Here is a 12,785-nt window from a genome sequence, read left to right as displayed (position 1 = left end):
AAACTCATGTAACTGCAATTTAGCGCCATGTGCATTGTGTGCTAGGGAAGTGTTTGAACTCTGTGTAGTTATTATTTAACTATGCTGGCAGAATTCTGCTTGTAAAGAAAATTTTATCTCCAACTGGTTGATGATTTTAGGTAACATCTTATTTCCTCATCCAATCTGACCCTCCAATGGCTAAGTAGCAGCATCTTCCATCGATCTATCCTACAACATCGAAGCGGAGGAACCCACCTCTCTGTCTCTTATCCTTCTTCCTCCAGTAAAGACACATCTCTTTTGATACCTTACGTTGGTAAGGACCCCACACTGCTTGTATTTTGTTCAACAATATATGCTTGATAATTTATGTGAAATTCTTGGAGAAATGATTAGTTTGTGGATAATTCTTGGAGAAATATATTAGGAGCGCCGATGATTGCAAGTATATATAGTTGAACCTGAATTTTCTTCCCTTGATTAAGACATATTTTTTGTTTTGGGATTTTGATGTACACATATTTTTCCATACCAAGTAATATTATAGAAAATATAGTGAACGTATAAAATGGTAAATTTCTACATGATCAACTCTATATTTATCTATGTATTAATTATCAAAGTTTTATAGTATTAGTTCAAGCATCCTTCTTAATCTCTGCATTTATATTGCTTTGCCAATATAGAGATATTAAACACCAAAGAAAGAACACCTTCATATGATGCTTTCTTTGAATTGTTGTAGATTCAGTACAGAATTAAATATGAATATTGATGGTTTATGCGGAGAATATGAGAGCATAATATATTAGGATAGTGTCCTGTGTAAATATAGATCCAGTGATTTTACGGTTGTATCTATTTATGTTATGTTCCGATATTTTAAACTGGCCTTCTATGTGCCCCTCATGTTTTAGCGTGTTCTGTGTCCTATAGTGCGCAGGGCGATAATTTTAGTTTTGCGTGGTTATAATATAATCCCAGTCTTGCTAACTTGGCATGGTTATTTATAATAAGCTCTTGTAACTGCGATTTGGCGCTGTGTGCATAGCATGCTAGGGCTGTATTTGAACTCTCTGCAGTTATTAGTTAATTAAGTTTGCAGAATTCTATTAGTAAAAAAAATCTTATACTGCAACCGATTGATGATTTTAGCTAAAAAAATATGTCCTCATCCAGTCTGACCCTCAATTGGCTCGATTGCAGCGCCTTGCATCGATCTATATCCTACAACAACGAAGCGGAGGGATTCAATTCTCTGCCTATCCTTCTTCCTCTAGTAAAGACCTATCTCTTTTGATACCTTATGTTGGTAAGGACCCCAAGACTGCTTGTATTTTATTCAATTGTATTTGCTTGCTTATTTATCTGAAATTCGGTTTTATTTTTTTCACGCCACTTTGGAATTTGGTTAGGGATTCAATCGGATTACTATTTGGCCTATAAATATATTTTCACATTAAGGTCTTTATGGACTCTACTTGGAGTTTGTATTAATATTAATTTTCTAGCTTCCATTTTGTTTTGATTTTTGATGTTTTTAAAGAGAGTAGAATTATTTGGCCTCCTAATTAATTTGATGTTTTATAATTTTATTTTTTAATTAATTGATTTAAGGATTTTATGTCGACTTTAAACAAAACCAAATTGCTAACATTGTATACTTATTATTTTGATTTTGTTTGTACAATAGAGTTGTATTCTATAAATCAAACCACTATTTCCCATATAAAAATCATACCAAAGTTTTATTATCAGTGGATTCTATAAGGTTTTCATTCAAAAAATGAATATGTGTGTAATTATGCTTAATTTCCTATCAGGTTCTATTTCTAGGCGACCTGCGTATTTGAGTGTGCTTTTATCAGCATATTCTATATGTACATGTTATATCTATTGTTAAGGGAGTGCTTTATCAGAAATCTGTTTTTACAGCCTAAAGCGCCAACTTTAGAACATCCTCTGGGACCTGCCCATGCAAATTTACATTTGAACGTAAACGTCTAATGGAATTTTCAATTTAATACACTATGGATTTGTTTTCTCTCCCCCTGTTTTGTTGACGACACACTCTAAAAATCATCAAAACGCTTATCTAACTTTGATGTCGCTTATTATTTTCTATCTGCCCCGTTATTCATTAATTATTTACACGATCTCAAGTGCACAGTAGTGTTGATCTTAACTATGCAGTGCTGACCATTATTTTACAAGAATACACTTTTATGAAATTGTGAATTAAGTTATAGTAGGTAAATTCTATAATAAATCAATTGGGGATGCCATTATACTTTATTTCAGTTTTGATGGAGAATCCACAGAGTAAATATGAAGTTTAACTTGCCGTTAATTTATGCTCATCGTGACACCATCACACGGATTCAGGACATCCGAACCATACTCACATATTTTTTAATACTGAACCTATTTGTTTCTCCAATTTTTTCGTTGTTAGAGTGAACTGTGAACCGATAGGTCCTGCTAAGTGGTGGTTTGGCCTGTATAGGGTATCAACGTTTTGCGGTTTGTCTTCTCTTTTGTTAGAATTCTAACGGGAAACCAATTCCATCTCCCCTTTTTTCCACGTACAACACACATGAGGATTAATTTCCATGTTCACTATTTTGCCTCGTTTATCTATTTATTGTATCCTTCGAATGGATATCAAACAACACATCAGTAGTGTATTTGTGCTATACTTCTATTATGCCTAACTTTTCATCCCTTGCTTATGAAATAATTAGGTTCCCCAGAGCAAAATAGCTACCCTGTTTTATGAGAGAAACCATGCACTTCAGGCTAGGGTAGTATCTATATTCAATTAGTCTTATATTCATCATATTTCCAATGTGAGCCGTCCATTGCGTTTTATATGAAGTTTTGAGTTATATGGTTATGTAATTCCAGTCATGCTTAGGATGTTTATCATAAGCTGAATTGCTCTTATATACCTCATATTTTGGCATGCCCCCATATTTTGATAGAGCAGTGTTTGAAAGTCTGCATTCTTAGTGCAAGGGATGGTTGTATTTTGGCTGCCGACCCTCTGCATCCTTCCCCCGCTTGCACCACTACCTTCCTGGCCCTTTTTGCTCTGCCACTCCATCAAGCCATGCTCGACTGGTACGGGAAGCAAACCGATGGATCCTTCTGCGGCCATTCTTCATTGTGTCCATTACCTCCATATTGTCTAAACTAATTTTGAATCTATTATTTATTTTTATTTTTGTGGGCTAATTTCAAATCTATTATTGCACCCCCATGGTCTAAACAAGCTTCAACCAAAATCGAAAGTCTCAAACAATAAGCGAATGACAAATTGAGATTTACGCGGACGGAGACCAGCACATTACTACCTCGCAGGAGAGGAGAGGACCAGCAGTGGGCCTGCCTGCCTGCAGATCACGGAGGAGGGAGGTCAAACCTGCATGCAGCCGAGGAAGGAACACGTGCGATACCTGATCTGCTGACGGAATTGGTAGCGGCCGGCTACTCTAAGTCGATCGGTCCATCGGAGATCACAAGGAAATACCATGTTGCTGCTAGAACGCATGCTCTCTTCCCTCCCCCCTTTCATTCCTCCCCCGCCCCCTACCCTTTGGATCGGATCTCGTAATCCTCCATTAATTCGCGTGCTTGCAGCGCACCCTCCCCTTCCTTCTCCGATCCTCCTACCCTGGCCCCTCTCTCCCTCGAAGTGATGCTCCACAAGTAAGGAAGATCCCGTGCTTGCACCAGTTATGGTGAAATATGTTTGTTTGCTAAGTTTTTGTTTTTATTCCTTTTTTAAGAAATTAAGTGCGTAGAGTATTCCTGTGATTTTGTTTTTACACTTCAAACCCCTCTTTATTGATCAGTGATAAGGGTCAAATCCTTTACAATCATAGGGATCAAAGAAGTAGGTGCCTCGTCCATCCAAACAAAACTAGCTATAGGTACTAGTACTAGGACTAGCAAGTTCATGCAGTCATACTAGTACTATTTGTATCACGAGGTGTGTGCTCAAATAACACATGAGGAAAATCACTAGTTCATGCACTACACTAATTGCAAGTTTTGCTAGTTCATGCCGTACATAATATCATGCTATCCAATCCTTCATGAACATTTTTTTCAAAACTATTCGATACATTTCATAAACACTTTCAAAAATTCATGAATATTTTTAAATTGTGAAAAAATATTATTAAATGGTAAGAATGTATTTTCAAATGTCATGAAGCTTTTATAAATCTATGAACAATTTTTATATGTTATGAACATTTGGTGAATACTTTTTCAAAAATGTAAGGAACACTTTTTCCAATTACCACCATTTATTGTTGAATTGTAAGAACATTTTTTAAGAAGGGGTGAACTTTTTATAAAATGAATTCACATTCTTTAATATATGATGAACATTTTCATTAGATGTGGAAAAACTTGTTTAAACTACATGAACAAATGTGTAGATATACGTTGGACATTTTAAGTAAAAGAATCTAAATAGTTTTTGTTAAACTTCTAAAAGTGATCGTGTAATATAATAATCAGTTAGTGCTCCAAGTGATTTCTAAATGGTCGAAAAAGCATGGACCGTCTTCTAGGATAATATCAGTAGGTTGTTGTATTACCAGTTGAGGAAATTAGTTATAAATAAGGAGATGACATCTGGATCAAGCAAGGCAAGTGCAACTCCTGGTGCCCAACCTGCTGCTTCTAGGGCCAGGAAAAATAAGTAAAATGTCTAATCGGGGACATCTACTGTGTAACCTCCTACATGCATCAGCCTAACCAAGACCATTTCTAAGGCTCAAATGCTGAAAAACTTGATTGAAAAGGCAAAGAGCAGTTTGACTGAGAAGCCGAAGAAGATGAGAAGTAAAACAGTTGAAGTAAAGAGCGTTCATGAAGAGAATGGCTCTTGTAGTAACAAACATTTCATAATGAAGAGGACCACCCATAAAGTTATATTGTTGTTCATCCTTCATTTAATGATTTTTATAAGGATCATTTCAAGATATCTTTTCAGAATAATCAAGTTTAGGCTTCACTAGTTCACAACAACACAAGCTACAGAATATACGAAACAGTAGCAGTGGCACATACACCTTGTCAGTCTTCACCTTTCTTAGCTCCTACACCTTGCAAAGCTCTCCATCTGGGTTGCTAACATCATCTTGTCCTCCATCACTTCCAGGAGGAAATCAATTCTGACAATTGTTTATCAAACTGAAGAAGTAAAAGAATTTCGTCAATATTCAAAATGTTGAAAAAAGCTTTAAATCAATGTACCTCAGTTGCATAAGGGTGATATGTATACACGTGATCTTCTAATAAGCACCTTAATTTGTCTGAATTAAACACCTAACCAGCCAATGCATGAGTAAGGAAAATTTTATCTCCAACTGGTTGATGATTTTAGGTAACATCTTATTTCCTCATCCAATCTGACCCTCCAATGGCTCAGTAGCAGCGTCTTCCATCGATCTATCCTACAACATCGAAGCGGAGGAACCCACCTCTCTGTCTCTTATCCTTCTTCCTCCAGTAAAGACACATCTCTTTTGATACCTTATGTTGGTAAGGACCCCACACTGCTTGTATTTTGTTCAACAATATATGCTTGATAATTTATGTGAAATTCTTGGAGAAATGATTAGTTTGTGGATAATTCTTGGAGAAATATATTAGGAGCGCCGATGATTGCAAGTATATATAGTTGAACCTGAATTTTCTTCCCTTGATTAAGACATATTTTTTGTTTTGGGATTTTGATGTACACATATTTTTCCATACCAAGTAATATTATAGAAAATATAGTGAACGTATAAAATGGTAAATTTCTACATGATCAACTCTATATTTATCTATGTATTAATTATCAAAGTTTTATAGTATTAGTTCAAGCATCCTTCTTAATCTCTGCATTTATATTGCTTTGCCAATATAGAGATATTAAACACCAAAGAAAGAACACCTTCATATGATGCTTTCTTTGAATTGTTGTAGATTCAGTACAGAATTAAATATGAATATTGATGGTTTATGTGGAGAATATGAGAGCATAATATATTAGGATAGTGTCCTGTGTAAATATAGATCCAGTGATTTTACGGTTGTATCTATTTATGTTATGTTCCGATATTTTAAACTGGCCTTCTATGTGCCCCTCATGTTTTAGCGTGTTCTGTGTCCTATAGTGCGCAGGGCGATAATTTTAGTTTTGCGTGGTTATAATATAATCCCAGTCTTGCTAACTTGGCATGGTTATTTATAATAAGCTCTTGTAACTGCGATTTGGCGCTGTGTGCATAGCATGCTAGGGCTGTATTTGAACTCTCTGCAGTTATTAGTTAATTAAGTTTGCAGAATTCTATTAGTAAAAAAAATCTTATACTGCAACCGATTGATGATTTTAGCTAAAAAAATATGTCCTCATCCAGTCTGACCCTCAATTGGCTCGATTGCAGCGCCTTGCATCGATCTATATCCTACAACAACGAAGCGGAGGGATTCAATTGCGTTTTATATGAAGTTTTGAGTTATATGGTTATGTAATTCCAGTCATGCTTAGGATGTTTATCATAAGCTGAATTGCTCTTATATACCTCATATTTTGGCATGCCCCCATATTTTGATAGAGCAGTGTTTGAAAGTCTGCATTCTTAGTGCAAGGGATGGTTGTATTTTGGCTGCCGACCCTCTGCATCCTTCCCCCGCTTGCACCCCGATGGTCTAAGTAAGATTCAACCAAAATTGAAACTCTCAAACAATAAGCGAATGACAAATTGAGATTTACGCGGACGGAGACCAGCACATTACTACCTCGCAGGAGAGGAGAGGACCAGCAGTGGGCCTGCCTGCCTGCAGATCACGGAGGAGGGAGGTCAAACGTGCATGCAGCCGAGGAAGGAACACGTGCGATACCTGATCTGCTGACGGAATTGGTAGCGGCCGGCTACTCTAAGTCGATCGGTCCATCGGAGATCATAAGGAAATACCATGTTGCTCCTAGAACGCATGCTCTCTTCCCTCCCCCCTTTCATTCCTCCCCCGCCCCTACCCTTTGGATCGGATCTCGTAATCCTCCATTAATTCGCGTGCTTGCAGCGCACCCTCCCCTTCCTTCTCCGATCCTCCTACCCTGGCCCCTCTCTCCCTCGAAGCGATGCTCCACAAGTAAGGAAGATCCCGTGCTTGCACCAGTTATGATGAAATATGTTTGTATGCTAAGTTTTTGTTTTTATTCCTTTTTTAAGAAATTAAGTGCGTAGAGTATTCCTGTGATTTTGTTTTTACACTTCAAACCCCTCTTTATTGATCAGTGATAAGGGTCAAATCCTTTACAATCATAGGGATCAAAGAAGTAGGTGCCTCGTCCATCCAAACAAAACTAGCTATAGGTACTAGTACTAGGACTAGCAAGTTCATGCAGTCATACTAGTACTATTTGTATCACGAGGTGTGTGCTCAAATAACACATGAGGAAAATCACTAGTTCATGCACTACACTAATTGCAAGTTTTGCTAGTTCATGCCGTACATAATATCATGCAATCCAATCCTTCATGAACATTTTTTTCAAAACTATTCGATACATTTCATAAACACTTTCAAAAATTCATGAATATTTTTAAATTGTGAAAAAATATTATTAAATGGTAAGAATATATTTTCAAATGTCATGAAGCTTTTATAAATCTATGAACAATTTTTATATGTTATGAACATTTGGTGAATACTTTTTCAAAAATGTAAGGAACACTTTTTCAAATTACCACCATTTATTGTTGAATTGTAAGAACATTTTTTAAGAAGGGGTGAACTTTTTATAAAATGAATTCACATTCTTTAATATATGATGAACATTTTCATTAGATGTGGAAAAACTTGTTTAAACTGCATGAACAAATGTGTAGATATACGTTGGACATTTTAAGTAAAAGAATCTAAATATTTTTTGTTAAACTTCTAAAAGTGATCATGTAATATAATAATCAGTTAGTGCTCCAAGTGATTTCTAAATGGTCGAAAAAGCATGGACCGTCTTCTAGGATAATATCAGTAGGTTGTTGTATGACCAGTTGAGGAAATTAGTTATAAATAAGGAGATGACATCTGGATCAAGCAAGGCAAGTGCAACTCCTGGTGCCCAACCTGCTGCTTCTAGGGCCAGGAAAAATAAGCAAAATGTCTAATCGGGGACATCTACTGTGTAACCTCCTACATGCATCAGCCTAACCAAGACCATTTCTAAGGCTCAAATGCTGAAAAACTTGATTGAAAAGGCAAAGAGCGGTTTGACTGAGAAGCCGAAGAAGTTCAGCCTAACCAAGACCATTTCTAAGGCTCAAATGCTGAAAAACTTGATTGAAAAGGCAAAGAGCGGTTTGACTGAGAAGCCGAAGAAGATGAGAAGTAAAACAGTTGAAGTAAAGAGCGTTCATGAAGAGAATGGCTCTTGTAGTAACAAACATTTCATAATGAAGAGGACCACCCATAAAGTTATATTGTTGTTCATCCTTCATTTAATGATTTTTATAAGGATCATTTCAAGATATCTTTTCAGAATAATCAAGTTTAGGCTTCACTAGTTCACAACAACACAAGCTACAGAATACACCAAACAGTAGCAGTGGCACATACACCTTGTCAGTCTTCACCTTTCTTAGCTCCTACACCTTGCAAAGCTCTCCATCTGGGTTGCTAACATCATCTTGTCCTCCATCACTTCCAGGAGGAAATCAATTCTGACAATTGTTTATCAAACTAAAGAAGTAAAAGAATTTCGTCAATATTCAAAATGTTGAAAAAAGCTTTAAATCAATGTACCTCAGTTGCATAAGGGTGATATGTATACACGTGATCTTCTAATAAGCACCTTAATTTGTCTGAATTAAACACCTATCCAGCCAATGCATGAGTAAGGAAAATTTTAGGATACGCAAATTGCTGTGATAGAGATGGTCAAAATCATGTGGAATGGGGTACAACTGAGAGGGCTTGTTTGTTCACCAACCTCACTGATTTGTTCGTCCAACTTGTCATTTATTCTTCCCATTTTCGAACCCTATCCATCCCACGCTATGGCCATGTTTGAGCAGTTCATAATTCCGGTGATGTCGGGATGGTTATTTATAACAAATTTATGTATCTGCAAATGTTATTGTATGTTTCATATTTCCGCGCGCCACCTATTGCTTCCTAAGGTAGTGGCCGTTGTTGGTAACAATCTAGCCGGCAATTTGACTTGTCGTGATGCGAGCAGATGATTCGATGAGGAGCGGATCATCAACAAGTCAAGATCAGAGAAGCACGGAAGACGGAGTGTCAAGATTAAGGGGAGATTGTTAGCAGTAATCTTGTCTAGTAGTAGACTAGTTAGTCCGGCTTGGTGTCTTGGTTGTAGACGCGTGATAGGAGTTGAGTAGGTGTCCATGTAGGACTTCATGTCATGTCGTGAGTACTAGTCTAGGTTGGGTCCGACTAGGATTATATGCACATGGCCGTGAGTCTTTTGTATCACCTGAGAAAAAGGAGAAAATAAAAAGAGGGAAAAGAAAGGCATGACGTGCCTTTGGCAAAACTTTTTGTGTGCGTGTGTTCGTCTACATTGATGTGATCAATCCTGTGGGCGAGTTCCAACAAGTGGTATCAGAGCTAGGTCGATTTGAAGCTGCGCTTGCCCCGGGGTGGCAACCCGACTAGCGCCTCGGGGCAGGCGATGTTGTCGTTGGGTGGTGCAGCGACGAGGAGGATCATGCGATCGTCGTTCGGCGGAGCGACATGGAGGGAGACGGCATGATGTCGTCGGGAAGGCGGTGGAAGACGATCGTTGACAGGAGCAATGGTGCCGTGGTGCGGTGTCGGAAAGTCGTCAAGATCATCGTCCGCGTGAGTTTCATGAGTCAAGGAGTCGTGCGAGTCAACACGTCTCGGTCGGTTGGTCATCATCATTGTGTCAGCATCGTCATGTCCAAGTGCTCGTCTCTGTGAAGAGGCGTTGAAGATGAATCATGCTCAGGTCGTCTATGTGTCTCGACGAGAGGATCAAGTTCAAGTATGCGGGGGCGGTAAACCATTGAAGGTGAGTCTCTTCAATGAGGCCATGTCTCTCTACATGAGGCTGGAGTGCATGGTGTAGTGTACAGGGTGCTGTGATTCACAAGGAGTCGGCATGTATCTTGCTAGGGTGGATGGTGAAGTTTACCGGGTGGGGTTTTTCACAAGTTACTCGTGAGGCTGAGTAGTCCAAGGCATATTTGAGGTGGTCCGTAAATTCGGCAAGTCAAAATTGGAGGGGAGAATGTTGACAACAATCTAGCCGGCAATTTGACTTGTCGTGCTGCGAGCGGATGAGTCGACAAGGAGCGGATCATCAACAAGTCAAGATCAGAGAAGCACGGAAAACGGAGTGTCAAGATTAAGGGAAGATTGTTAGCAGTAATCTTGTCTAGTAGTAGACTAGTTAGTCCGGCTTGGTGTCTTGGTTGTAGACGCGTGATAGGAGTTGAGTAGGTGTCCATGTAGGACTTCATGTCATGTCGTGAGTACTAGTCTAGGTTGAGTCCGACTAGGGTTATATGCACTTGGCCGTGAGTCTTTTGTATCACGTGAGAAAAGGAGAAAATAAGAAGAGGAAAAAGAAAGGCACAACACGTGCCTTTGGCAAAAGTTTTTGTGTGCGCGTGTTCGTCTACTTTGATATGATCGATCTTGTGGGCGAGTTCCAACAGCCGTTTACTGTGTCGAAATAAATTCAGTAATTCTAGGGTTGTATGTACGTATGTTAAGTTCCAGTATCTTTAATTGGCCTTTTATCACTCATATTTTGGCGTGGTCTGCATGTTTGAAGTAAAGCAATATTTTGAGTTATCCATGGTTACAATTCTGGTCATGATGGGGGCGCATGATTATTTATGATAAGCTGCTATAACTTTGATTGGCGCCTAGCGCATTGCGTGCTAGGACAGTTTTTAATTCTGTGCAGGGTTTTCTTTCTAAAAAACAGTTTCTATAACTACATTATTTTGATGATTTTAGGTAACATTTATTTCCTTTTGGTTATGGCTTTTGAAGGTTATTGTATGGTGACGTGCTCAGCGCTGATTGGTGGATAACATCGGAGTCCTCCGAGGTGAAATATCTTTTTCCTAATCCATCGTTCGGTGTGTCTGTTTGTACTTGCTGAGGTGCTGTGAAATGGAGTGCAGCAAGGATGCGGCCCTTGTTGCAAAGGAGGCTGCAGAGAGGAAGTTTGAAACTATGACTACCATCTTCAAACATTCTACTTCCAGGGCAAGGAAAAGGAAGCAGAATGTAGGATTAGAAACATCCGCAGTGCACCATAACGTCCATATGCCGTTCCAAGCAAACGAGGCACCAATGCCGCAAACTGAGAATGTTCATGCAGTACAAACTGAGAATCAAGATGGAAGCAGTGCTAGAAATATTCAGTGGAGTCCAGTATGTGTGGCAGGTGAAAGTATTCTGGCTTCTAGCAACACTGGAGCCACAGAGTTTCAACATGTTAATGGTGGGTGCAATGGGAAACTGCAACCTCCTACCAACATCAGCCTAAGCAAGTCCTTTCGTAAGGATGAAATGAGAAAACTTTTGACTAAAAAAGCAAAGAGTGGTTTAACAGAGAAGCTGAGGAAGAATACAACTAACAAGAATGATTCGGGTACAAACACAGATGCTGAAAAAGAAGAGGATCACCCATCCACATATATTGTTCCTGATCCTCATTTTCATGATTTTGATAACGATTGTACCGAGGAATCTTTTCAGAGTGGTCAAGTTTGGGCTTCGTATGGTGACAAAGATGGCATGCCTCACTCTTATGTGCTCATTAAGAAACGTCTGTCCTTATCACCATTTAAGCTCGGAATAAATTTTCTCCACGGCGCAAGGACGAGCAATGAATTTGGGTCTTTCGATTGGGTTTCTTCTGATTTAAGAAAGACGTGTGGTGATTTCAGGATTGGCATGTATGAAACCTGCAGTGCATTGAACGCATTCTCTCACTAGATTACATGGGATAAAGGTCCTCGTGGGATAATCAGCATTTTATCCATGGAAAGGCGACATATGGGCCGTGTACCGAAACTGGTCACCTGATTGGAGTGGAAATACTCCTGATAATGTGATGCAAGTCTATGATCTGGTTGAGGTTCTGGATTCAGAACGGTTTTTGGATTTATGATGCTGAGCACGGCATTTCTGTCGCCGCATTGATCAAGGTTGTTGTATTCAGAACGGTTTTTCGACGCTGCCCGGATGGGTATGCCATCAAGAGGATTATGAAAGTAGAGATGCTTCGGTTTTCACACCAGGTTCCATTTTACAGGATGACAGAGGAAGAAGCTCCAGATGTGCCCATGGGTTGCTCTTTCTAAAGAGCTCCTTGAGGAGATCATAGAGGCAGTGGAGGAGGGTAACGAGATACCAGGGGAAGAAGCTATTTAGTGCTGACAAAGATGGTTGTGAGCTACCCCGAGCTGCCACCTCCGATCAACTTCAAAGGAAAACTGAAACAGTGGAGAAAGGCAATGCTGATGAAAACATTGATTGATGTTGATCATTAGATGCCTTTTATGTTTCTTGATACCTGCCATCTGTACTGAATATTTGTTGGCATGTTGTAACTTGCATGTTTTCCTAACTTTTATTTCTCTTAAACATGAATTTTGTTGTAATTGAACTAGTACATATGGGGCTAGCCATTCTGTGTTGTAATTGGGTAGCTTGGACATTTAGTAACTAGCTCTACTTTTTATCAGTGGAGAACCAAAGTTAAGTTTGTGCGAGCTTCTCTG

The 12,785-nt window shown here is 38.9% G+C and overlaps 1 pseudogene; it reads left to right on the top strand.

Moving 5' to 3' along the window:
* The first annotated feature begins 11,166 nt into the window (after nt 1-11,166).
* On the top strand, nt 11,167-12,365 carry LOC123153345 (uncharacterized; annotated as a pseudogene).
* The last annotated feature ends 420 nt before the right edge of the window (nt 12,366-12,785 follow it).

The sequence above is a fragment of the Triticum aestivum genome, chromosome 1A, assembly GCF_018294505.1.
Source record: "Triticum aestivum cultivar Chinese Spring chromosome 1A, IWGSC CS RefSeq v2.1, whole genome shotgun sequence".
NCBI classification, from domain to species: Eukaryota; Viridiplantae; Streptophyta; class Magnoliopsida; order Poales; family Poaceae; genus Triticum; species Triticum aestivum.
This window is presented reverse-complemented; position numbering and strand designations above follow the sequence as displayed.